A 25,093-nucleotide genomic window follows, 5' to 3' on the forward strand; every position below is an offset into this window, starting at 1 on the left:
CTTACTTAAAATCCAGAAAAGCTGCATCCACCACCTTCCCTTCACCCACCAGGCAGATGACCTTATTGTAGAAGGATATCAGATTAGTTAGACAGGGCTTTCCCTTTCTGAACCCATGTTGACTGTGCCTGATGATTGCATTGTCCTTGAAATGCCTTTCAGTAGCAACCAGTAGGATCTTCTCCATAATCCTCGTGCCCTTCTGGAAAATTGGAGTAATGTTGGCTAGCTTCCAGCCAGCAGGGACCTCCCCAGATTCCCAAGACCTTTGGTAGATGACTGAGAGGGGTGCTGCTGTAACATCTGCTACCTCCTCCAGTACTCTGGGTTGAATCCCAGCAGGCCCCATGGAGTTAGAGACATTCAGCTGACACAACTGCTCTCTTACAACTTTAATGAAATGCACTCCCGTCCTCTCCAGGGCGCAGGCACGCCCTTCTGAACCTGTCTATACCACTACAGCTTTCCACCTTACAGAAAATGCACCGAGCACTATTCGGGTAACAAGAATCACCTACAAAGCGAACAGCCTTGTCTGGGCAGGTGACTGAAATGACCGGACGAGGTCCCTTTCTGACATTGTTTTTTTCTGGTACAAACCAACACCTCACAGAAGCCCCGGCCAGGGCACAGCGCAGCGCCAGCCGGGGACGGCACCCCTACAGACCGCTAACCCTCACACCGCTGCCTGCCTAGAGGGCCCCCCCGCGCCAGCCCTCTCTCCCTCACGCAAACCTTCCGCCTCCCTGCCGCGGGCCCAGGCAGGCATGCTGGTGCCCGGGCCGTGGCGGCGGAGGCAGCCGAGCGCAGGGCTCTCCCTCACGCCGCCCGACGGTTCCCGGCGGCCGCCGTCCGCGGGCGCCCTCTGGCCGCAGCAGCGACTCCGGGTGCGCTGCGCGCCCGCTCCCCTGCCCGGCCGCCACCGCCTCCTTTCGGGGCGGGCCCTGGAGCCGCCTGTAGGCGTTTGCGGGGGAGAAAGTAACATGGTGGCCGCTTCCTCCCCAAACAGGAGCGGCGGCGGGTCCGGCGGCTCCTGAGGAGGCGGCGGGCGTGGGGAGAAGCTCCGGGCCGGGTGCGCCGCCACCGTTGGGGCGGACGAGGGGCGCCTGGTGGCGGCTGTCGGCGGGCGAGCCGGCGGCAGGTGAGCGTCCGCGGGAGGGAGGCAGGCTGCAGGGAGGGAGGGGGCCTGACAGGCGGGGAGCGGGCGCTGGACCTGGCGCCCTGTCCGTCTTCCACCGCCCCCTCCTCGGGGCGCGGCAGGAAGCCGGCACTCCGGCGGGGGGACCCTTCTCCTCCTCCTGGCTCCCCCCTTCTGCTCTTCCACCTCTGGAGGAAACTTCCCTGCTCGTCGGAGAGGGAAGGAGGTTCAGGGTTTCCCCCTGGCGCCAAGTCGGTTCTTGGGAAGGGCTTCTGTTTCTTCCTTCCCTGCCCTGCCTCGGCAGAGCTTCCGCGCTGAGGCTAGCCTTTACCCTGCACCGCGCGGGGTCGGGAGGGCGGAGGCGCTTTCTAGGCTTTCTAGTTTTAATTATTACCATGATTATTGTTAAATTCCCTGCTCCCGTCCGCCGCGGCCGTTCCTCGGGAAGCGCTAGGCTCTCCGGGCGGCGCTCGGCCTGCCGCGGCCGCCGGCGGAGGGGGGTGGCGGCGGGGGGTGGTGCAGGTGGCAGGCGCTGCAGGTGAGTCCCCGGGCAGCTCCCTCCTTTATTTCTCCATTTTTCTCTCCCTTTCCATGCCCCGGCTCCTCCCCTAGGCTCCAGCGTCAGCGGATTTAACCCTTGCTGGGGACGGAGGCGAGGCGAGCTCTTGGGCAATGCTCGGGCGGCAGCGAGGTCCCCGGGCGCTTATTACGCTGTGTCTGCAGTGAAGTGTTAGCGCTTCTGGGCTGACAGGGCTTACTCTTATCTGTGCCGAAATGGAGATCGTGAACAGCGGTGTCGTGGCTGTTAGAAGGATGTTTGAATAGCAGAGGTCGTCCCCCCCTTCCCCGCCCCACAACCTAGTGATAAAGACACCATTACTAATAGTCATGCTATGTTTTGGAAGCTGATCATATCAGTGAGATGTTAAGATGTTACAAAACTTCCAGTTTAGTTCTGCAGATTTTTGAAAAAAGAAAAAGCTAGAGCCATAACTTTTAATCAACCTGTACTATCATCTGGGGATATCTGATGTGTCTTTGCTGCATGACCAGATAATCTGTGTAGCAACAGGATCTGGTAATATACTAGGGTCTTCGTATGTCAAATAGGGAAAAAATATTTACAGAAGCTGTCTGAAGCTTTAAATGTGATGTAAGCTGATTAACTGTGCTGTTAATGCCAAACATGATCTTCCGAGGTGTCTGAGCACAACTTAACATATTGTTGATGCTGCAGTCTCAAGGAGGATGCAAAAACTGAACAAAATTATATTAAATCTAAATTAAATGCCTGTTCTATACCAATCTCTTTAATACAATTTTCTCTTTTGCTGTTAAGATCAAGCATGTTGCAAACATGGACTGTTGTGCTGATTTTAAACAATGCCTGTGGCTAAACTTTTAGATCTGCATGAGGGCTTAGCTTGTAAACAAACAGGACGTTTGATCTTTGTTTTTTTCTGTAAGCTGTGTTAGTGTGACATCTGGTGACTTCTGTAGTATTTTCTTGGCTTATTATGATGTTTTATCCAAGCTAAATTTGAGCTTATACATGGACATGTTAGTAAAAAGAAAATTATTTGCTTTTGTTGGCTATTTTCTTGAGTAGACTAAACAAAAAGTTAGTAAAAGTTTTTGCATCACTTTTTTTAAGGTAGCATGTAAGAAGTTAAGGCAGTAAATGTTCTCTATGTTCTTGGGGAAACAAATGATGTTAGGATACAAATTACTTCATACCTGTTTGGAAAATTAAAGGGGTTTTATTTGTATTTTTTTTGTGAAAAGCAGTCATGACCAAGCTTAAGTGACTAACCAGACGAGCATATATATTTCAAATGCTTGGCACAAAGGACACAAACTAAAAAAAAAAAAATCAAAACTGTTAGATAGTTTGAGAATGCTTTTATTATAAATGTGACTCTAAGTCTTTAAGATTTTTTTTTTTTTAAATAATTGGCTGACAGGCTGCTTTTTACCTTTCCAGTGGATAGGAAATGCTAATAATGCATTTTGTCTTGAGTGGTGCAATGAAAGAGTTCAGTAGAAACGAGAAATGTAAATATTGGCTTGCCTACATGACTTCTGACTTCTATGTTAAAACAGTTACTAGCACACATATACACTTATTACTGCTAAAATCTCAAAAATTGGATTTTTTTAAAAAAATTATCTTATAAATGAAAATGGGCATCTTCTTAAATACTTATAGATAAGTATATTGTTACATTTGGCTGTTCCTTCTTAGGTTAAGGTTGGGCTCTCTGTAGCCCAAAGTAAACATAATGCGATCTTCTTGGACCGTGTCTTACATGTTTGTTTTCTTGGTTGAAGATTGCGTGTGGGATTTCTTCCTGATCAACTTCTGTGTTTTTCTGAATGAAAACCATCTAACTTGAGCAAAATTGGGATATTCAAATGGTGGTATGGATAACATCTCTCTGACTTAACATGTATGAATTCTCATTTGGAGTAGCACTGCTACATATTGTTGAAATATAGTGCTTGAAATGGTATCTTTCTAAGCTTGGTTCTTTCTTAGGTCCACCTTTGACCAGTGGAGAATTGAATTTGGAATTCAACCTCGATATGCTTTAAGGACAAATAAGTTCCAGTGTTAGCCTTGATGCACGTGTCTGGGTGTGCTTAAAAATACAATAGGAAACAAGTCTCAGTAGAATGAGGTAGGAAAGGTATATTGCTAAAGTTGTAAGAGGAAGGTAAGGTAGTCTTTCGACTGTTACTTAAGATCAGCTGTTAAGCTTGTTAAGCTTTCAGATAAATTTCAATTGCAGCCATAGGCATAGAGCAGTATGCGTAAAGACTAGCATGTTTGGTGGTCTTCTTACTGGTTTCATGTTGTACTGTCTCCTTTTCTGACTGACTTAGCCTTCTGACTGAAATAATGACAAAAAGCACCTGTAGCCTCTAAATCTGGCATCTTTTTGTTTAAAGGTAGCTTGCAGTGTAGAAATCTATCTGGTAAAACTTTTTTTTTCCTGTGCTTGCTAGTTATTCCAAGGAATGGATTGCCCACTTTCAGCATGCCGCTTTCTTGAATAATCTTCAGGATACTGAAGATCTTGGTGTAGGTGACCTCTAAAATAGTTTGTGGGGATCATAATCATAGTTATTAAATTGCTTCCCATGTGACGTGCCAGATAGTTGTCCATTACTGATTATTCAAATCTGTAAAATGAGAATCAGTTTGCTGCACTGTACAGCACGAGACCTGCTTTCCTCCTATAGTGCTTCAGACTGTAAACTGAAGTCTTTGGATTTTTTTATCTACTTTTGAGCTTCTGCCTTGGTACAAAATTCATCCCTCAAAATTGTTGCCCTCGGTTATGCAGAAATATGATGCTGCTTCTTTCCCGCTGGATAAAAAAGTAGTGTTGTTGGAAATACTCCACGCCCATGATGATAATGAGTGCTTTCTTTCTGCAAATTTGTGGAGATAAAGGCTCACAACTCTGACCTCTGTGCAAATGGTTGTTAGAAGCGAAGTGAGTTAGTTCAAGACTGTTTCTGGACTACAACATGGGTTCTGGTGGAGTGTGACTGTTTCATGTTCAGTTATTCTTGTGACTGCATCTGTCACAAAATGTGTGCATACAGGAAGTTTCAGGAATACAGTTACACTCTGCTATGCATTCCAAGCTGGAATAGAGCAGAAAGTTTTGCCTTGATTAATATCCACTCTAGTCCTTTGTTTCTGCTTACAGGCTCTTCAAGGGTATAAATGTGGTCCTGATGTTCACTGTTTGCTTTCGCAGACAGCAGACTTGAAAACAGTTTTCAGAATAGCAAAGATTATAATGATGTTCTCTGTTTATGCATGTGACTCTTTGTTTTCACTTTTTTTTGAAAAGCAGCAAACTCAAGGTTGTTGATACAGAGAACAGTAAAAACATACCCATGATTTCTTGCCCAAAGGTTGGCTTGCATGTCATTAAACATTCCATTTGCTTTGTTTCAGTTAAATGCAGTGAGCCAGTTTTGCCTTATTCTGCTTTCATCTTCACATTTTGTGACGCTTAGTTCCTTTCCTTTACTCTCAAAAACCTCTCTAAAGAGACTTGATGCTTTTCAAGCATCAACCAAAAGCCTGTGTTTTTCTGTCTAAAAGATGTTAAAAATAGTGTAAATCAGGGATTGACTTGCAAATTAAGTTGTTCAGTTCTGGCAGCAAAAGCTGAGTTTACAATTACAAGTCTCCAAAGTAGTAGAAGCTTTCTTCCTCTTGAAATGAAAGTGTTTTCCAGTTGTGAACGGATTGCAGCTCTACTACAAAACTTTGCCATTTTTCATCAGAGAGGCAAAGAACCCCATGTTTTTGCTTTCTATCCAAATCTACACATTTCAGTGATAGCTTTTGCCTTTATAATTAATTACAGCCTTTGATCAGTAATGCTTAAACTGAAGTGTAGCCACTGGTGCATTCTTCAGTGCTCCTCTTCTCCTTTGCAAGTCTTTCATGTTGAGGCATTGTGTGACTGGTGAAAGCAAGACTTTTTTTTTTTACTTTTTTTTTTTCTTTCCTTCCCTTGTTGGGCAACCCAGTGCTGCTATTCCTGGTGTCACATAACATGGCTCCAGCCTTCTTTGTTATTCTCTGGGGAAGAAACTATACTCTCACCCAGATAAGAAACCTGACATAGGTAGAAGTCTTGCAAGTAAGATATCCTCCAGCTATGTCTATATAATGTGTAAACTATATCTTTGTGCTTTAAGAAGGGATAAAAGTGTGGTTGAAGTTGGGAGAAAGAGAACCACAACTAGAGAGCAGCTACCTAGGAGCAGCATATGAAGAAAAAGAAGTTCAAGCACTTAATGTTTCAGGAAAAGCAAGAAATCAAGGCATCTACAGGTATATAGTTAAGCTGTGAAAGTTCTACAGGATATCCATCTGAGTCTAAGAGAAAGTTATAGAAAGGAAAAATAAGGTAAACTGCTGAGTCACAGCAACAGGTTATTCAGTCAGTTACTCTAATCATTGAATGGGACTATTGCAAAATATGAAACTGGTGTGGCCAGTTCTCAACAGTTGATCAGCCAGCCGTCCTTGGAAGTAACAGCAGCAGCTCACCTAGACTAGGGAGTCATTTGTACCTATGCCTTCATTGTTTTCTTGATGCTTGAGTTCTCCCAGTAACATTTTAAGTAATGAATGACCCTAATGAGAATATAAACTGCTGGGTATCTAGGTGTAAGGGGCAGAAAACTGATGTGTTTGAAGGTAATATGAACTTAAGTACACTGAGGGTTTTTTTTTTTTTTTGAAAGCATAGACAATATCTTTTGCAGGTTCCTTAAAACAAATCATAAAAAATAAGCTGTGTGTTTGCCAAAGGAATTACTTTCAAGGATGTGGATAGCCTGAGAAATGTTTAGCGGGACAACCAGGGGATCAGGCCTAGCCAGCACGGGTTCACGAGAGGCAGGTCCTGCTTGACCAACCTGATCTCCTTCTATGACCAGGTGACCCGCCTAGTGGATGAGGGAAAGGCTGTGGATGTGGTCTACCTGGACTTCAGTAAGGCCTTTGATACCATTTCCCATAGCATTCTCCTGGAGAAACTGGCTGCTCACGGCTCAGACAGGCGTACCCTTTGCTCAGTAAAGTCTGGCTGGATGGCAGGGCCCAAAGAGTTGTGGTGAATGGAGTTAAATCCAGTTGGCGGCTGGTCACAAGTGGTGTTCCCCAGGGCTCAGTTTTGGGGCCAGTTCTGTTCAATATCTTTAACGATGATCTGGATGAGGGGATTGAGTGCACCCTCTGTAAGTTTGCAGATGACACCAAGTTGGGTGGGAGTGTTGATCTGCTTGAGGGTAGGAAGGCTCTGCAGAGGGACCTGGACAGGCTGGATCGATGGGCCCAGGCCAACTGTATGAGATTCAACAAGGCCAAGTGCCGGGTCCTGCACTTTGGCCACAACAACCCCATGCAGCGCTACAGGCTTGGGGAAGAGTGGCTGGAAAGCTGCCTGTCGGAAAAGGACCTTGGGGGTGTTGGTCGACAGCCGGCTGAACATGAGCCGGCAGTGTGCCCAGGCGGCCAAGAAGGCCAATGGCATCCTGGCCTGTATCAGAAATAGTGTGGCCAGCAGGAGTAGGGAAGCGATCGTGCCCCTGTACTCGGCACTGGTGAGGCCGCACCTCGAATACTGTGTTCAGTTTTGGGCCCCTCACTACAAGAAGGACGTTGAGGTGCTGGAGCGTGTCCAGAGAAGGGCAACGAGGCTGGTGAAGGGTCTGGAGAACAAGTCTTATGAGGCGCGGCTGAGGGAACTGGGGTTGTTTAGCGTGGAGAAAAGGAGGCTGAGGGGAGACCTCATCGCTCTCTACAACTCCCTGAAAGGAGGTTGTGGCGAGGTGGGTGTCGGTCTCTTCTCCCAAGTAACTAGTGATAGGACGAGAGGAAATGGCCTCAAGTTGCGCCAGGGGAGGTTTAGATTGGACGTGAGGAAAAATTTCTTTACTGAAAGAGTGGTTCAACATTGGAACAGGCTGCCCAGGGAAGTGGTTGAGTCCCCATCCCTGGAGGTATTTAAAAGACGCGTAGATGAAGCACTTAGGGACATGATTTAGTGGGCATGGTGGTGTTGGGTCGATGGTTGGACTCGATGATCTTGGAGGTCTTTTCCAACCTCAATGATTCTATGATTCTATGTTTTAATGTATGTAAAACATATATGTCTTGTACCTGTTAAGCTTCTGAAACCACCAAAGATGTGACTGAAGGGGGATATTGACAAAAGTTAATTTTAGCCTAGGGAGACACATCTTTCTTGGCTCCTTTCTTCCCCTGTTATCCACCACTTACTTTTTAGGGAGTAATTTCCAATGAAAGCCTGACTTCAGCTGCCCTCAATTATCATTTGAAGCTCCTCTTCCACTTCCTGTAGAAGGAACCTAGGAAAGCTAACCATGTGAAGTTAAGTTTAGTTTTCTGAATAGGTCCTACAAACATCTACGAATAAAATTTGGATTTGGCAGGAGGAGGAAGAGTACAAGTCATTTTCTTGTAAGCTTTCTAAGTCATGAACCGCTGTGATGTATAGATATGGTTTGTTAATGAATGGGAGCAGTATGCCTCTTATTGGTCACATCCAGGTTTGTTTTCAGTTCTGAATATTAAAGGATAAGCAGGACATAAAAGAGGAAACCTCCTACCTGCATCAGCATGTTACTGTTTTCTCAAAGTTGTGGTGAAACAAGAAAAAGCAAGTCTGCGTGTCTCCTGTACAGTGTTTACTTGACCTGAAGTGAATTCTTGCAGTTAGAATCATCAGTGAAAGACTTGAATTTCTTCTGACCTTAAATTCTTGCATAACTTTGGGGATGCATCCTTAGCTTTTTTTTTCTTTTTTTTTTTTCCCTTTTAGTTATGCCTTAGGCTTTAAGTAGTAATTCTCCCTGTATAGGACTGTTTATGTTTTGTTAGTGGATAAAGTATAAGCATATCACTAAAGTTTTCCAATACTAATAAACTATGTAGGCAAACTTGAAGTTGTGCTGGCATAAGAAAATCACAAGTCATAGACAGAACAGACTTTATAAATGAAAAATTGGTTTTGCTGGTGGTGGTGTACTTACACAGGGGCTTATACAAGAATACCTATATGTCTCTGAAGAGCAGAATTCCTTTGTGCTCTCCTGGCTATGCTGGTACAGTTCTTCTAGGAATAAACCAAACCTACATTATGCATAATAAAACAGGAGTATGTTGTTCAGGATTGGGTAGAGCAAGTAGAAAGTTTACCTTTGAAAAAAGGCACAGTATGTAACCCCTACTTTCTTAAAAAGGCAGTGTCATTTCAAACTCTGATGTATATACTTTGTTGCATTTCTGCTTTGAACTTTTTTTGTAGTCATCTTCTTGTAAGATAATTACATGTGAAAGCCTTAATTTCCTTTGGGTTATGATGACTCATTCACTGTGAATGTAATGACTAATGTGACATTTCAGTTTATTTTAAAGAAAACAGAACAAATCCTGCACAAAGACATTTATAGCTTTTCTTCTTTCTTCTTTGAGATTCAGATGTACAGTGTATGCACTGTTAATCCCAAAACCTCTCCTTCTTAGTCTCTTTGATCTAACTGATTCTGCTAGGGAAAAAAAATCTTATTTAGTAAGTCACTCCTCTAATTTTAAACTGTTTTCATAGCTATATTAATAGTCAGATGATGCACAGATATGAGAAGGAAAACTGCTATGAGCCTCAAGTGCCTAATTGTCTCTTGTACCTTTTTAAAAATCTCATACTTAACTGGTATGCTTGCTGGATTGAGCATCTGAGTTGAAATACTTTGCACTTGAGTTGTCCAGGTTGGTAAGTGCAAAATTATCTCATATTACTCCATTTGTATCCCTACTCTTTGTCTGTGTGGAGTATTGATGCTGCCCTAGACCTGTTAAAAAATGACAGATGAAGAAGGGGGGGGGGAACCAAACAAAAACAACCCCAAGAGTGTAAAGCATTAAAACTGTGTTAGAGGGCTGTGTGATGCCCTTTCTTTTCAGCAGGGACTGAAATGCTGGTAGCCCACGTCTCAGGTAAATCCTCTGACTACGTAACTATCATTCCACCTGCCTCTTCCCAGAGCCAGTAATATGTTAAATTGTACGATGGAGCAGTATCAGTGGAGGAGAATGAGGATGTTCCACTACCGTACAATTGGGAGCAGATTGTGAGGGCTGGCATAGGTTTGGTTTTCTTTTGTTTGTTTTTTTTTTCAAAGGGAGAAATTGTGAATTCCACTCCACCCAGTGCAGAGAAATGAACGTGGGGATCTCAAACGTTTTGTGCGTGCCACAGCAACTGAGCATTGGGTAGAGTGACAGGAGTGTGCTGTTGTGTAAGTTGTGTGGGAGCAAATCTTGGGAAAGGATGTCTGTTTGAATTTCCAAACAATTTGGAAAAAGCTAAGATCAGTCCTCTAAGTAAATTGAATTAATCCATTCCTAGGTGGTTAAATTGGAAATAGGAATGCTAACATTTGTGAATTATGTCCACAATAGTCATAGCCTACTTTAGGAAACCAGATTTTTCATTTCTAATGTATTATTAAATCAATAAAAACATTATGTATCAAAAAATACATAAAAACACGCAGGAAGAGTATTCTAAATAGGAAGACAAGTGCATGTGTTAAATTATGACAGAAATGGATGTTGCAAATAATAAAAGGTAATAACAATAACATGAAGGGCACAACAATATAAAACAGTAAATTGACATTGCTTTTGGCATTGCTTTATCTTTGCACAAGAGAGAATATAACTTAATACTTAAATTTGCCTTCAGAATCCTACCATAGGTAAGTTTTAGGCTCTCTGAAGGGTTATTTCTCCAGATTTTTAGTCAAGTATGTTGGAGGTTGCTAGTAACGTTAGCTGAAATTTTAAGAGATAACCTTTTCATCCCTTCTCTCAGTTTGTACTGTAACTAAGTAGGCATGCTTTTAGCGATGATCTGACTTAAGCACTTTTACTGTTTAAAATCTGTATAGTTCATCCCAAAAAATCAAGTTTCCTGTAAGTGTTTTGTCTGAGAACTTCACCAGTGTGTTGAGTAATATAGTACAGATATTTTGAGTGTTAGATGATAATATTATGAGAAGAATCAAAATATGTGTAATGTCAAACTTCACATTTACTTGCCATCTGATGAGTGATAAGGCTTTATGACAGAGAATCTCAGGTTTGCTATCCTTTGACAGATCTTTTCAGTGTTTGAGGAAAATATTTATTGATACATTTGTCTGTGTAAGTAGTACCTTTCTAATATGTTGTCTTTCATGATTATTTTCTTCAGAAGTTCTTATAATACACAAGATCATTTTAATATTCTAATGATCTCGCATTTGACGTACATTCAGAAGACTGAAATATGGGCTTTAATGGATTCAGATACTCAGTTCTCCTGTATATGTACATTCAGGAATATAAGTGAGCACAGCAAGAAGCAAGAGTTGATAACCAAGGACTTCTAAGGGGTGGAAACATAAGTTTTGTTACACATACTGCATAAAGAGCAAAAAGACAGTTCCTCTTGTAAGATTCTCACTGCTGCAGTGTCAGACCAAAAGCATGAATATTCTAATTGCTGTCAAGCGTGTGGTTTGGACTTTTTTTTAAGCCATCTTGGCAAAAGAGAGTTTCTTAATGAGGAGTTGGCAAGAGGATTAAAAGACAGACTTCTGAAGTGTTAATAAGCTCCTGCCAAGCTTGAAAAGCAGCTGAGAGAGAATGAAAATGCTGACATGAAACCGAGTGATTTGAGGCTGGTGTCATAGGCCAACCAGAAATGGGAGTCATCCTCTTGATAGCCAGGAAAGGTGTTCCGTGGGGTGGGGATAGGCTGTGAGGCTCTGAAAGCGTTGATGAAGCAGCCTGTGTTTGATGTGATAAAGCTGTCAATGGAGAGACCTACAGAGAAGAATGACATCTTCCTGCAGAGTTTTTTTTCCTGAAAGATAAAAATGAGGAAAATCATGTTCCTCAAAATCAGTGAATGGGTTTTCCACTCTGGATTTGTGGAGCCCTTAGGAGACGATTTCAAGTGGCGTATGGCTGGTTGTAATGTAGGCAGCTAACATCAATGAAATCAAAGCATGATTCTATGATCTGGCAAATCTTTGTCACTGGAGATTCTGGCAAAATAATTTCAATGCCAATACTTAACTATGTCAATGCTTAGTAGAGAGAGCAACAAGAAAGAGAATATCTCAAACTCTTACAGCTTACTTCGAGTAACCTCTCAGGTGGATTTGAAACAGAACATCTTTTCTTCTCTCCTTTGACCTCTCAAAACCAAAACGTAGTCTGGCCTCACCCCAACCAAAAAAGGGCACAAAAAAACCCTACGAAAAACAATCTAGGAGATCTGGGCTCCCAGAAGGCACTTCACCACTGGACTATTGTCTCTTGACTTTTTCTTCACTGTTTTATTTTTGTTTCAGGCTACTATATTTGGCTTTGTTCCAACGGAGTTTCCAATTACAGAAAGAGCTCTCTAACAAAGAATGTTTCCAGGGCTGCAGATGTTTCACTCATTACATAATACTGAGCATGGCTAACCTTTAAAGCTTGCAACTGGGGCAGTAAGTGCATTTTATAAAGTATTTCCATTGCTCTGAGAATATTATTATAATTATTATAATATTTTCTGTCTTGGAGTATTTTCTTTGCAGCCTCTGGAGTAGTTGCCATCTTCTATTATGTGAAAGAACAGTTTGGGTACAACACTGATGAAACAAGATTAAACTGGTTTATTAAATGAGTGTAGCTGGACTGCTTGCTGATTATCATTCTTCCCTTCTCACATCTTTTCCATTTCTGTTTTCTGTCCTTGGCAATAGAACTTAATTTACTGGTACCAAACTTGCCTACATTGATTCCAGCTGCTTCTCCTCTAGACTCTGTAGGTCAGTTCAGAATTTGTTTTTTGGCCTCACATGTCTGTAACTGCTCCAATTTTTATACCATTGGACAACTTGAAATTACTGTACAACAGGAAAACTTGAACTGTTGAATATGGTAGAGAGAGTCTGGCTAGTCTGGAGTTGGGGGTTTTCTCTCCCCCTCCCCCCCCCCCCCCCCCCTTTTTTTTTTCCACTTAGGATTTTTCTGAGGGGCATTTTCATACTCCTGAGCATCCTGGATCACAGGGTCCATTAACCTAGTGATATTGTCAGTCATTTATAATTCATAAGTAGCTTTTTAAATTGCTATCGCAAAATTTTGCTTCTGAAAGCTTTCTTATGTTTGATACAAGCATTTATATTGTAACATCATTGCCCCACTGTTTTGTAGCGATAACTGGTTTTGCTGACAATCAGAAAAAAATCAGACTAAAAGCACAGTTCTGCTTCCTAAGACAGAATCTTAAATTGTTAGTAGTTTGCTTTTGTGTCTTTTCTGAATAATTCCAATTTTTTAAATATAAACCTGAAAATTTGTGACTAGTTTCCTCCCTTCCTTTGATAATGTTTGCTCCAGTAATCCAAGGAATTGCATACAGGACAGGAAAACATAGAAAATGCAAAGAAAATTCAGGGTAATGGAGAACAATAATATATTTTGTTTAAGGGCAAAATTATTTTAAAATGTTCTCCATTTGTTTCTAAAACAGGTCTGAAAAGCTGTAAGACTTCTCAGTAACAAAACTGATGCTTAAGTGGCAAACTGTATATGCCTTACAAAACTAGAGAATTATTGCTACGTAGTTATCACTTATTACGATACTGGATTTGCAAAAGTCAGTTCATTTCCTCACCACCCCTTCTTCATATGAAGCACACTATTGCATCATTTCAAAGCCCACAGTTTGAAATTGAAAAGGAAAACTACTTTGGAAGAATACAGACACCTGTTTCCTGTTATATGAATGGTGTATTTGTTAGTGACTCTGACGAAAATGTCAGTAACGAATCGCCAAAGAGATACCAAACATCTGTCTTAGTCAAGTTTTAAAGAATTATGGATGTCTTTAGCCATCGTAAAAGTTACAGTTAAAAGTGTGAAAAAGATCTTTTCATTTCCCACCTGTGGTGTTTTAGCCTTTGGTCTTTGGGTTTTAAGTTTGTTTGCTAATTTGACGTTAAGATTTTTTTATTTAATCAATTTATAAAATACAGTTTGTTTTTCAGCATTAACTGTAGAGCTGTGTTTGACATTTCAGGAGCTTAAAGCAGAAGTGATTTTGTTCTCAAACACAGTTTGCAGAACTCTGGTGCTCTGAGAACTGGTTTTTGTACAGGTGGGGGAAAAAAAAGGCAACTGTTTCATCAAATTGCTTCTAGGCTTGATGACTTTGCTTCCATAGGAATTTCTTACCTGAGGTGATTTGATGTGATATTTCTGCTCCTTTTCTGCTGTAGTACTGTGATCTATTTGGAAGGCTTTAGAAAACTTTCCCTCCAAGCTGATTACATTCATTTTATGCCTGATTTTTGTGTTCGGATGCTGTCAGAAAACAGTGTGGTACACAAACAGCTAGTACAGAGTTAACATTTTTTCTTTGAATATGTGCAAATTTGCAACAATTTAGCAATCTGACACAAAAAGCCAGTTTAGATTATTTGCAGTACTGGACCTTGATACAACTGGTTTTCTGGATGAAGTTCAATTAACTGATAAAAGCCATCATATAGGAATACTTCATTAAATGTAATTGGAAGCCTTTTATCTTTCACCTTGTCCTTAAGTTTATTTTTCACAATGTTATAGACCTCTATAAGATAATCAGCTTGTAGCTTGTAACCTATTTCAACTATGCAACCATTACATTCTCAAATGTTCACTTGAAGACTGCTACGAAGGAATGGTCCTGTATTTGCATATGTGCATGTTCAGACCCAGTCGTGCGTGACATCCAACCATTCTTGTTCCACAGCTGGTTGTGTTAAGACAGGTAGAAGGTAGGCATTCCATGTCTCTGAAGTTATTTTTGCAACTCTAGTTTTTCTAATACTCGTGTGATTTTTGTCAAGTGACTGTAACTGTTATTTCAGTTCATAACTTATGACAATGTGATATGCATTCCAAAAAACAAAGTCTTTAAATGCACATCGAGGAATACTTTTTCTCGTTACTGACTGTGGCTAATAATCTGTGGACTGTTTTTCTGTTTTAATCCTGTTCAGTGCTAATGGTATGCTTAAAGTAATGTTGCCTTACCTTGTCTTTTTTTTGTGGTGTGTATATGTATGTGTGTGTGTATATATTCATGTATATTCTTACATGTAGTAAAATGTGCTTTGTAGAACTCATATATAGACATGTCCATGTAACTTCCCTGTGTGTTGCTAATGACATCTTAATGACATCTTAAGTGTTTGATAACCTCCTTGGTTCATTTGAACTCATTTAACATTGTTGAATAGTCTAGTTTATAATGTTCCATTCTGTAGTAATTTTAAATCATCTGTGATGCATACACAACGTCTTACTTCTGCTGCCCCACATGCACCAAACTGAAATGCATAAGCTGGAGGTGCACACTTACCTGAGTAGAAATGGGCTTGCTTAAAAGTGATTATGGTATGGACAAGCATACTGATGTGAGCAATGATAGTGAAGATATGCTGGAATGGACAAGGAACTGGAGTGCAAGCTGTTTGGGAACCCTGTGTGTATACTCCAGTATGTTCTAGATGTTAAATGGTAATATTGGTGACTGTCTTTGCATATGCTGCTTACATTTAAGCCTGTGTGGGTATATATGTGTGCTGGAATCATATCGGTATTTTGTGTTTAAAAAAAAACCAGTCTAAAGTTTCGATTGCCAAGTATAGTCCATGATTGCATTGCTCATTGCTTTTCAAAGTGACTTCAAGTATTAGCTTCCATGTCTTGACATCCAGTTAAGCAAAGACAAAATTTGAGGCAATTATAACAAAAGCAATCATTCTGATTTATTGAATACAGTTAACGTTGAGAACCACCTTCACTGTGCTCTTTCTGTTGCTATGGAATACAACTAGGAAATAGTTTTTAAAAAAAAAAAAAGCTAAAGAAAGCACTATTGTTTATGCATTTCCACTAATGTGAAGTTTTAAAAAATAGTACTCACAGTATTAGTACTAACCATTATATCCAATAGTAGTTGCAGTTTTTTAGTATTTGTATTTAGATTTGATTTTTTATGAACAGTCATAGAGACAAAACTCTGAAGTGTCCAAATTCTCACTGCTGGTCAAATTTGCTAAGTTCAGGCCTTCAGGTTCTACCTTCTTGTCCCGGTTTCAGCTGGGATAGAGTTAATTTTCTTCCTAGTAGCTGGTACAGTGCTGTGTTTTGGATTTAGGATGAGAATAATGAGAATAAACACACTGACGTTTTAGTTGTTGCTAAGTCGTGCTTACACTAGTCAAGGACTTTTCAGCTTCTCCTGCCCTGCCAGCGAGAAGCTGGGAGGGGGCACAGCCAGGACAGCTGACCCAAACTGGCCAAAGGGATATTCCATACCATGTGACGTCATGCTCAGGATATAAACTGGGGGAAGGCTGGCTTGGGGGGCTGCTGCTCTGGAACTGGCTGGGCATCGGTCAGCAGGTGATGAGCAGTTGCATTGTGCATCACTTATTTTGTATATCATCATCATCATCATCATCATCATTATTATTATTATTATTATTATTTTCCCATCCTTTTTTGTCCTATTAAACTGTCTTTATCTCAACCCACAAATTTTGCTTTTTTCCCCGATTCTCTCCCCCGTCCCACTGGGGTTGGGGGGGGAGTGAGCAAATGGCTGTGTGGTGTTTAGCTGCCTGCTGGGTTAAACCACAACACTTGTCCTGTACCAAGTGACTAAACTTTATTGTTTTGATATAAGATCACCTGTTTCTGCAAAAAATTGGCTTTTTAATCACTGTCATCAGTTTCTTCACACCAACTTTGTCATGCCTTTATCTTTACTACTGTTGCAAAATACTACATAAAGATTTTTTTACTGGGGCCTGTAGTGACAGGACAAGGGGCAACAGTTTTAAACTGAAAGAGGGTAGGTTTAGATTGGACATAAGGAAGACATTTATTACGATGAGGGTGGTGGGGCGCTGGAACAGGTTGCCCAGAGAAGTTGTGGATGTCCCATCCCTGGAAGTGTTCAAGGTCAGGTTGGCTGGAGCTTTGAGCAACCTGGTCTAGTGGAAGATGTCCCTGCCCATGGCAGGGGGGTTGGACTAGATGACCCTTAAAGGTCCCTTCCAACCCAAACCGTTCTGTGATTCTGGTATCTGAAGTGTGTGCAGAAAGAAGGGGGGCAAGCTGAAGGCTTAATGCAACCTAGCTGTATCTCTTTGCTCTCTATGACAGTGATTTAGCTTCTTCAAACATGTCTTTAAAGGCACTTACAAGTCTTGTTTTAATTTCTTTCCATTTTCAGTTTTAACAAATAGCTGATAATGCTTTATCTCAAAAAGTATGCTGTCTTGCTGGTTACTTATTTTAACTGTCTAACATGTGTATGCATGTTATGTAATGCTTTTAATGTGAATTGGGGACATTTCCAAAGTCGCTCATTAAAAGAAATTCTGCACTGGTTGCTGTGGTATAAAATTAAGATTTAACAAGCATCAGCGAAGATTCTTTTTTACAAAGGGGAAACAAATTGTTCTTCCCATCTATTCACTAGTAACGTTATTTAATCTCAGCACAAGATAAAAGAATTGTCTGTGTGAATAAAGAATAAGATCTCTGCCTTCTCTATCACAGCAAGGAAAGTTTCTCTCTGAATTTTCAGAAAGGTAAACAAATTTTGCCTACCCTTTCTCTCTTCTGATTAGTTCATTGGACATTATAGGGAAGTTGCATGTATAAACACTTGGTCACATAGCTTACTAAGTTCTGTATTGGGAATTGAGGTGCCTGCAGTAGTCCTTCTGTTGTCTATGAAGTTTTGCCTAGCGCAGTGGTTGAAAAACATAGTAATGCTTCTCTCTTACTCAGATTGTAGCCAGTAAATTTTCCAAGTGTTGCAGATGACCTCCTGACACACTGTCTTATATGCAGGCAGTAGAGTCTTTGTCTTTTAAATTAGTTTAGCAAATCCAGTGTCTTCCCTGATCTTTAGGCCAGTTTACTTTAGGAGTAAATCTCAGAGAAGAATGCATATATATTTTTCTTTTAACTTCTTTACTGCCAATAGCCAAGTATAATTCACTTGCAAAACCAAGCATTTGTGTAAAAGTCCTGAGTTGTGTTTAACATCTACCTTGCTTAAAGATCTTAACTGTGCAGGCTGTTTACAAGATAGATGTTTCAGCCACCGTGCACAAAAAGTGCTGAAGTTATTCTTCAGTCTGGAATAAAACTTATTTCCTATGCAGTCTGGTTACAAAAATATTTTCAGTTATGAGGAAAGTATCCCATGTTGTCTAAGTTCTTCAGTCATCTGTGTATGCATGCTGTAGGCTTCCACACAGCAAGTACTTTGTAAGTAGTAGTTTCCACACATTGTAGTTTTTGAGCACTGTCAGTATCTGAAAGAAGATGCAAGTGAGTTTAATAAATTGCAAAGTCGTGCTAGCCATTAATCACTTGCAAAAATACCTTTATAATTTCAGTTCTTTGACCGTCAGTTCACCAGTATTTTCAGTTAAATAGATTTCAGGACTTTGATTATATTGAAAATAAGCTGAAAAAGCTCTTTATGGCTTTATTTTTATTTGTGATTTAGGGTCAAGAATATCTCAGTTCTGAGTCTTCATGTAGGTAGTGAAGGAAAAGGTCACTGATAATAAGAAAGAGCTGGTCTTTCTTATAAAGTATCATTAAAAAGCCGTCTGCTTCTTCAAAGAAGCATTTTATAAGATAGTACAGTTACTTCACTGCTATTTACTGCAGTGTATGTTTCTTCAGTTGCAAGAAGATTTTGTTTTGCCTGTAAAAATGGCTGCCATCTCTCTGATGTTAGGCTTTTACTGATCTGATTTCATTTCTTTCTAGTGAACGCTTGCTTAGAGCAAAATTTTGAAACTAGTGAGATTTTTATGAACAAAGTTCAACTCTATTTCATAGACTTTTGCTATGTAAAAAATAAACTTGAGAAGAACATTTTACATTCAATTTGTGTATAGTATGTAGTGAGTTTTCTCTGCAGGTAGTAGAGTGCTCAGAGATGAGGAAGTAAGAGGCTTTTAAGACCAACTTGATTTTTCCGTGTAAAGTTACGCTAGCTGGCCTCCTGAGCCTTATGCTGATTTTTTTGAGAAGATGTAAGATCAGTACTCCAGTTAGGAGCGAACTGAAAAAACCTTTGATATCTACACACACTCTTGACATAAATTTATTTTATTCTTTGTGTGCATTGAGATACCAGCATTTGTGCCACTTCTTTTCAGCAGTTGAAACAAACAATTACTCACAGATTTGCCTGCACATAAGCCTTAAAAATGACTACCTCTGAACCCACTCTATGGGTGGTTATTCTTACTCTGGAGTGAGTTTCCAAGAATACCTTCTCCTTAGTAATGTCAGGTATAAGTATGGCATTTGTATGTAAATTATCAGATCGGCATTTGTGACAAACCTTTTCCCTTGGTCGCTGCTGTATGCAGTTTTATAAAGCTTATGTTTCCTTTTCTTTAAGTCCACTTGCCAAAAACTGCATTTACCTGTACCATTTGTTTCTAGACGTATGCTGGCTTTCCAATCTAATTTTAGAGGATAATTCAACACAACATATTTTTAGGATTAGGACAGACCTGTACTTTAGAATTCTAGATTTCTGTCATTTTATCACAGATTTAAAGGGAGATAGCATAAATTATGCCATGACTTTTTAGGAATTAAAGACTAATTAATCAAAAGCTCTTCTGTGAAAATGGCTTCTTGTCTCTACTAGGATGAAAATTCCTGGAAAGTGGAGGACAATGTTTTATTTTCTTCACTGTTTTTTTTGAGCATGTCTAAACTGTGCATTACAGGTTGGTTCAGAAGTGCCCAAGTTTCTCTGATTCAACATGGTAGGCCCATGTGGTATTGGGACAGTGTTGTGTAGTGATAGCAGTTTGGTCCTGAAAATAAGATGCCTGCAAAAGTTCTGTTGATAGGCCGAAAAGCAAACCATAGTTGGAGTAGCGTGTTAGACTTTTATATGGCTACGTTGCTTGTGGTTTCTGAGTTGGTGCTGTATCTGCTCTGCACAACATTATTCGGCATATTAGTTATGCTGATGTCCAAAGTATGTTTAAAATGCTTTCTGAAATACTTGAAAACTTTTGAGACTATACATGCTGCCTGCTAGATCACCCTCCTAGTGTCATTTCCAAGAGCCTTTTTCAAAAATGAAGGAGGTGGCCTAAACATTTGACAAGGTTATTGGATCTTGCATCTCAGATTATTTTTAGAACAGATTTTTCTTTCAGTGAAAGAATACTATCTTCAAATAAAAGACTGAAATGAAAGGCTGAAATCGTACTCTCTGACTTTCTAAAAAGATAAAAAAAAAATGCACGTGTCATGCATATTTTCTCATAGCAACTTTCTAACATTTAGTAGTATTAGAAAATAAATGAAAATTTATAGGATATTAAGGCTTTAGCATAATAATTTTGTTGGTATTCCTTTCTGCTCCATCTACGTCTTTACTTTAGATGAGCAGACAAGGACTTTCCTGTAATTCCACACTGGAGAAATGAAGTACTGCTCACTGTACTTATGTTATGGAGAACTCTAAGCAAATGTTACTTGCCTACAAACAGCCGGTGCAGTGGTAAAGCAAATGATGTCATTAATTAATTGAAATGAGGGAACCTTGGGAAAACAGGTGTGGATCTAACAATGTTAAGATAAATATTTGCTATTACTCAGAGTATGACAGGTAGCTGAAGCAGACTTCCACAAATGAATATATGTTAGAGAAGTCTCCTTTTTCTGTGTTTTGCAGGTAATACAGAAGAAAACTTTTTTTTTTTCCTACCTAAAGAATAGGAGTCCTCAGCTGTGGCAATCTCTGTAAATGAACACTGAGAACTTTAAATTGGTGATCTCCATTTTGGAATTGAAAAGCTTGTAACTATGTGATAAAAACAACACAGCTAGGAAATAAAATACAAATACAGTACTTACATTGTCATCTTTACTTCATTGTGGCTGCTTGTAACTTGCTTTCACATATTTTTATATCTTTGCAAGAACAACTCCTTGTTGTGGTTCAGCTAACTGTAAATAGAAGAAATTGCAGTCTAGCTGTATTGAAAGAAAAATCTAACTGGTGTTTTAGACAGCAGTCAATAAACTGAAGCAATTTCTAATAATGTAGTATTTTTTTCATAATTGTTCAAAGTTCATAAAAGTGATCTTTAGAATGGAAACCCTTCCCCCAAAGCAATTTCACTTATGAAATCTTTCCTTAAGAAAGGGCTATGACCTATATGAAGCTAATAGTTGAGTTGCTATATTTTTGATAGAACATTATGGAAAAATTGTAAATTACATTATGGTTGTGAGAAAGGCTGTTGTATTTTTAGAGAGGTCAACGTTAAATGGACTGTGGGACAGAAAAACACCTTGCCCTATTTCTGGCATTTAGCAGTGAAAAGAATTTATTTTCTGCACTCCTGCATATTTTTGCTAAATGGATCTCTTGACTTAGACTGGTCGTACTAAGTGCCTTTAAATGTTGTCTCTGTAGGCTGGTTTTGTTTTTCATCTACAAAACTAATTGCTTCTAGTGGGAATTCCTTTTAGAAAAGCATGGGGATTTTAAAAGTACATCTTTTATTCTGAAGACTTTTTTTCTTTTTTCTTTTTTTTTTTTCTTTTATTTAAAAAATAATTTTGGTCCTAAACTGCTTATAGCAAACTTTCCTATTGTGGCCTATGAATGAATTGAAAAACTGACTTCACTTAAATAATTTCTCTATAGCCCTTATGGATCTGTATGGTCTTGGAGGTTTGTAATTCCTCAAACAGTATTGCTCATGTTCTTAAAACAGAATTCCCAATTTTTGTTTTCAGTTTACTTGACTGAAACTGAAGTATCTTTGTAGACTTTAAAAAAAAAAAAAAACTTTCATGGGACTTGTATGTTGGCTTTTTTTCAGTATATCCTGCATTTTCATCATCCAACACCAAGGTAATAGTTTTTATTTTTAGAATTTTTTTTGTATTTGGGTTTTGTCCTGCAAGGGAATGGGGTGTCACAATAAAAATCTCAATGTTTCCTAAATGTTGAGTTTTCCTATTAGTCTTGTGATGTACAGAAACCTACTCATAGAAAACTGACAGAGGACAGTATCTCTTGAAATTATGGTGGGGATAAGTTGCCGTGATAAAACTTATGATAGAAGGTCTCTTAGAAGAATATTTGTTCACTTGTCTATTAAGAGGAGCAGCGTGCATACTTATTCTTGTGTGAGGTATCACAAAAATAGTGGAAAATGGCAGTGGATTCATCTTGTTCCCTCACAAATCATACGTTTAGTTTTTTTCCTTCAGTTCAGAAGGCAAAGTATCTTTGGACTAACTGAATTCTGCTGTTGCTATTTGTTCTGGTGGCTATCTGCTAATTTATAGCTTAGTGTCTATTTATAGTTATAAAGCTATTGCATTAAAGAAGATAACCATGGCTTAATTAAGAGCTATTACTTTAAGGTCTCTTTTGAGAGATCCTGTTGCTTTCCATCTTTCTGAAATTGGAGAATAAATTCTTGAAGAGCTGAGTTGTAGTGCTTACTTGAAACCTTACTTCTCTTACCCTTGTGGAAAAGGAAGGGAACTGTTCTGAGAGACTAGGAACATTTTGAAAAACTCACTAAATATTGTGCTGACATATGAGGCTTGTGTGCCAAGCTTCTCAGCTGAATTGTCTGGCGACTGACTTTTGCCTGCCACATATTACACAGAGTTTCTGTGAAGTAAAACATAGCCATGGCTAAGAGAAAAATATAAAATCATAGATATAAGTGTATCCTCTGTAGCAACCAATTGCTACAGTTCTATTGATCCCCACTGGTAAAAATTTGGGAATGGATTCTCTTCATTTGCATTCTAACCTTCCAAATCTTGGTATTTAATTTTTCAGGTCCTTATAAATTTTTCTCCCTCTGTTTACCCAGGAAAGCTAAGCTGTCATTTTAAAAAACATTCGAGGATAACATTAGCGCAATTCCAGGAACTACAGCTGTGATTAAAAATACAAACTGTTGTGAGATTTTTGATGTTGTAGGCTGTTATTGTTACTGTTTCATTTCCTGCTCTGTGTGCTAAAAGCAAATGTGGGCAACGATTTTAATGTTGCATTGAGAGAACATGATACTGAGCTGTGTGAACACATAGCAGGTAATAAAAGGCTGGATCATTTAACAAAGGTTTTGTTTTTTAAAAACAAACATTTATATGATGCCAACCATTTTGCTATTTTTAGCAGCTTGTTCCAGTAATTTAGTTTCACATACATCAAGTGCAAACAGTACTTTCCAGATTACAAGATATTCTGGCTCAGGACTTTCCTTTCTTTTAAGGGGAGCAGGGAGAGGTTGGTTTGTTTATTTATTTCTTTCTTTTTATAATTCCGTGAACAAGTCCAACAATCTAAGAGGCAAAGTGAAACATCTTAGACTTCACAGTTTTATGATTAATTCAGTGCAAGTCAGTGCTCCTGCTGAAAGGGGCATACTGCTGCTGCTTTTGTGCTGACACAGTGAATCATTGGAGAACTATTCTGGTTGAACACTAAACAGTCTCTGTCAGGTTAGGGTTCAGCCAGAGCAATTCCTTGTTCCAGCTCATTACATGGTTGCACAAACTATAGTTGTGGACAAAAGTGAAGGTGGGAATGAGCAGTGGCAGTAACGAGAGCACCAATTTATATGAGATTAAGTTGAAGCCACCACTACTGCATTTCATGCTGACTTGCTTACCTGTAAAGGGCTTTATCACTGATTTCATGTTGTTTATGACAGTAAAAAGGGTAAACTGCTGCAAGTTCTGTAGCTGAAAGTGGTTCAGAAGCTTCACAATGGCTTTGGAGTCATTTTCTTGTTCTTCAGGAGACCTAGACACTGAACACCTGACAAACTGAATAAACCTTTTATTGTTCTGTTGATACAGCATCCATATATTTTAGGCCTGAAAACTCAGTCATGTGAGTAGCTGTCCCATGGCTTTCCTGTTTTCAGGAGAGCCAAACACTTCTGTGTCTCTTCCCAGGATCTCTGTTTGTGGATTGCCCGACAAAAGCTGTTAGCCAAAGTATTTAGAGAACACTGAAGTGATGTTGTGAAAAGCATTGTGGAAAAATATTGCAGAAGAGTCTTTTAAAGGGTGTGGGTAGTCTTCTTTCAGGTTTGAAAGGATTTGAAAAGTTGTCATTTCGGTGTTAGAAAATAAAAAATGGAGTTAGTTGGAGTAGAGAGGTACAACAAATTTGCATGAACGTGTTTCCCTTCCCCTCCCTACTTTCATCGCATGCTACAGTACCTTGCAATATAGTTGTTGGTGCCTAAGTTGCATAATCTTACACTAAGATTTGTTAGTAAGCATGCAGGATGAGTAACTGATTTTTTCCTTCAGCTGAGTACTCAAAACACTTTTAATAACATGTTTTAGGAGTCTCGTAAACTGTGAAGATGGAAAATGCCTTTTCAGTATAATTTCAGTAAGAAAGAGCAGGGTAAGAACAGGAGGAGAAACGAGGTTGCAGGGAACAGGATTATACTGTCTCTGCCAAACCATCTTTTCTGATAGCAGAGGCCAATATTTCTGCAGTTACCAGACTAGGACATTCTAAATACAAGAAACTTTTCAATTTTGGTGCACTTATATTTGGTAATACCCATGGACCACCACTCCTTGGTAGGTGGGACCTTGGCAGCTGTGGCAGTCTTGTTTTCAAAGATGGGAACCAGACTTCCATTCTTGGTTAGTTTTCTAGATGGGATCCCCAGAAATCTGTTGATGGAAACATGGGGATCTAAAAGAAGGTGGTCCCTAGCTCCCTGAAGGGGTATAACAGTATTAAGGTTTATTGCTTGGCAACTACTGTTTAAATATTTCTCACTCAACTTTTAAAAAGATAGGTATTTCATGAGATCAGGTACTTGAAATTGTACTTGTGATATTTGAGCATAGTCTGTCAGCTAGTTTTGCTCTTAATAGAAACTTGCGTTTCACCGCTTTAAAATCATATGCTTAGTGAACATCACTGGCGTTGGGAGAACAACTCTTTCCAGATCTGGAATGTGCAGCTGAGCAGTGATGTGTACTGCCTGATCAGCTGATGAAATGTGGGTTTGGATGTGTAATTTTTGTAAACGACTTCCAGATGTTACAGTTGCCAGCTGAATGTCTCAAGACTGCACTGTTAGGTCTAGGTTATGAAACAAAATGGATGAAATGTGCAGAAGATAAACTAGTGAGCCTATCCATGAAATTGTTCTCTCTCTCCCCCCCCCCCCCCCCCCCCCCCCAAAAGAGAGAGAGAAAAAAAGCAGCCC

At 39.7% G+C, this 25,093-nt stretch overlaps 1 protein-coding gene across 1 annotated transcript in view; it reads left to right on the forward strand.

Moving 5' to 3' along the window:
- The first annotated feature begins 1,000 nt into the window (after nucleotides 1–1,000).
- Nucleotides 1,001–25,093, forward strand: part of DENND4C (DENN domain containing 4C) — a 78,008-nt gene continuing 53,915 nt past the window's right edge. The window contains exon 1 of the mRNA XM_076361956.1: nucleotides 1,001–1,141. The gene's annotated coding sequence lies outside the window, so the exon portion shown is untranslated. The remainder of the gene's footprint in view (nucleotides 1,142–25,093) is intronic.

This window comes from Aptenodytes patagonicus, chromosome Z, assembly GCF_965638725.1.
Source record: "Aptenodytes patagonicus chromosome Z, bAptPat1.pri.cur, whole genome shotgun sequence".
NCBI lineage: Eukaryota > Metazoa > Chordata > Aves > Sphenisciformes > Spheniscidae > Aptenodytes > Aptenodytes patagonicus.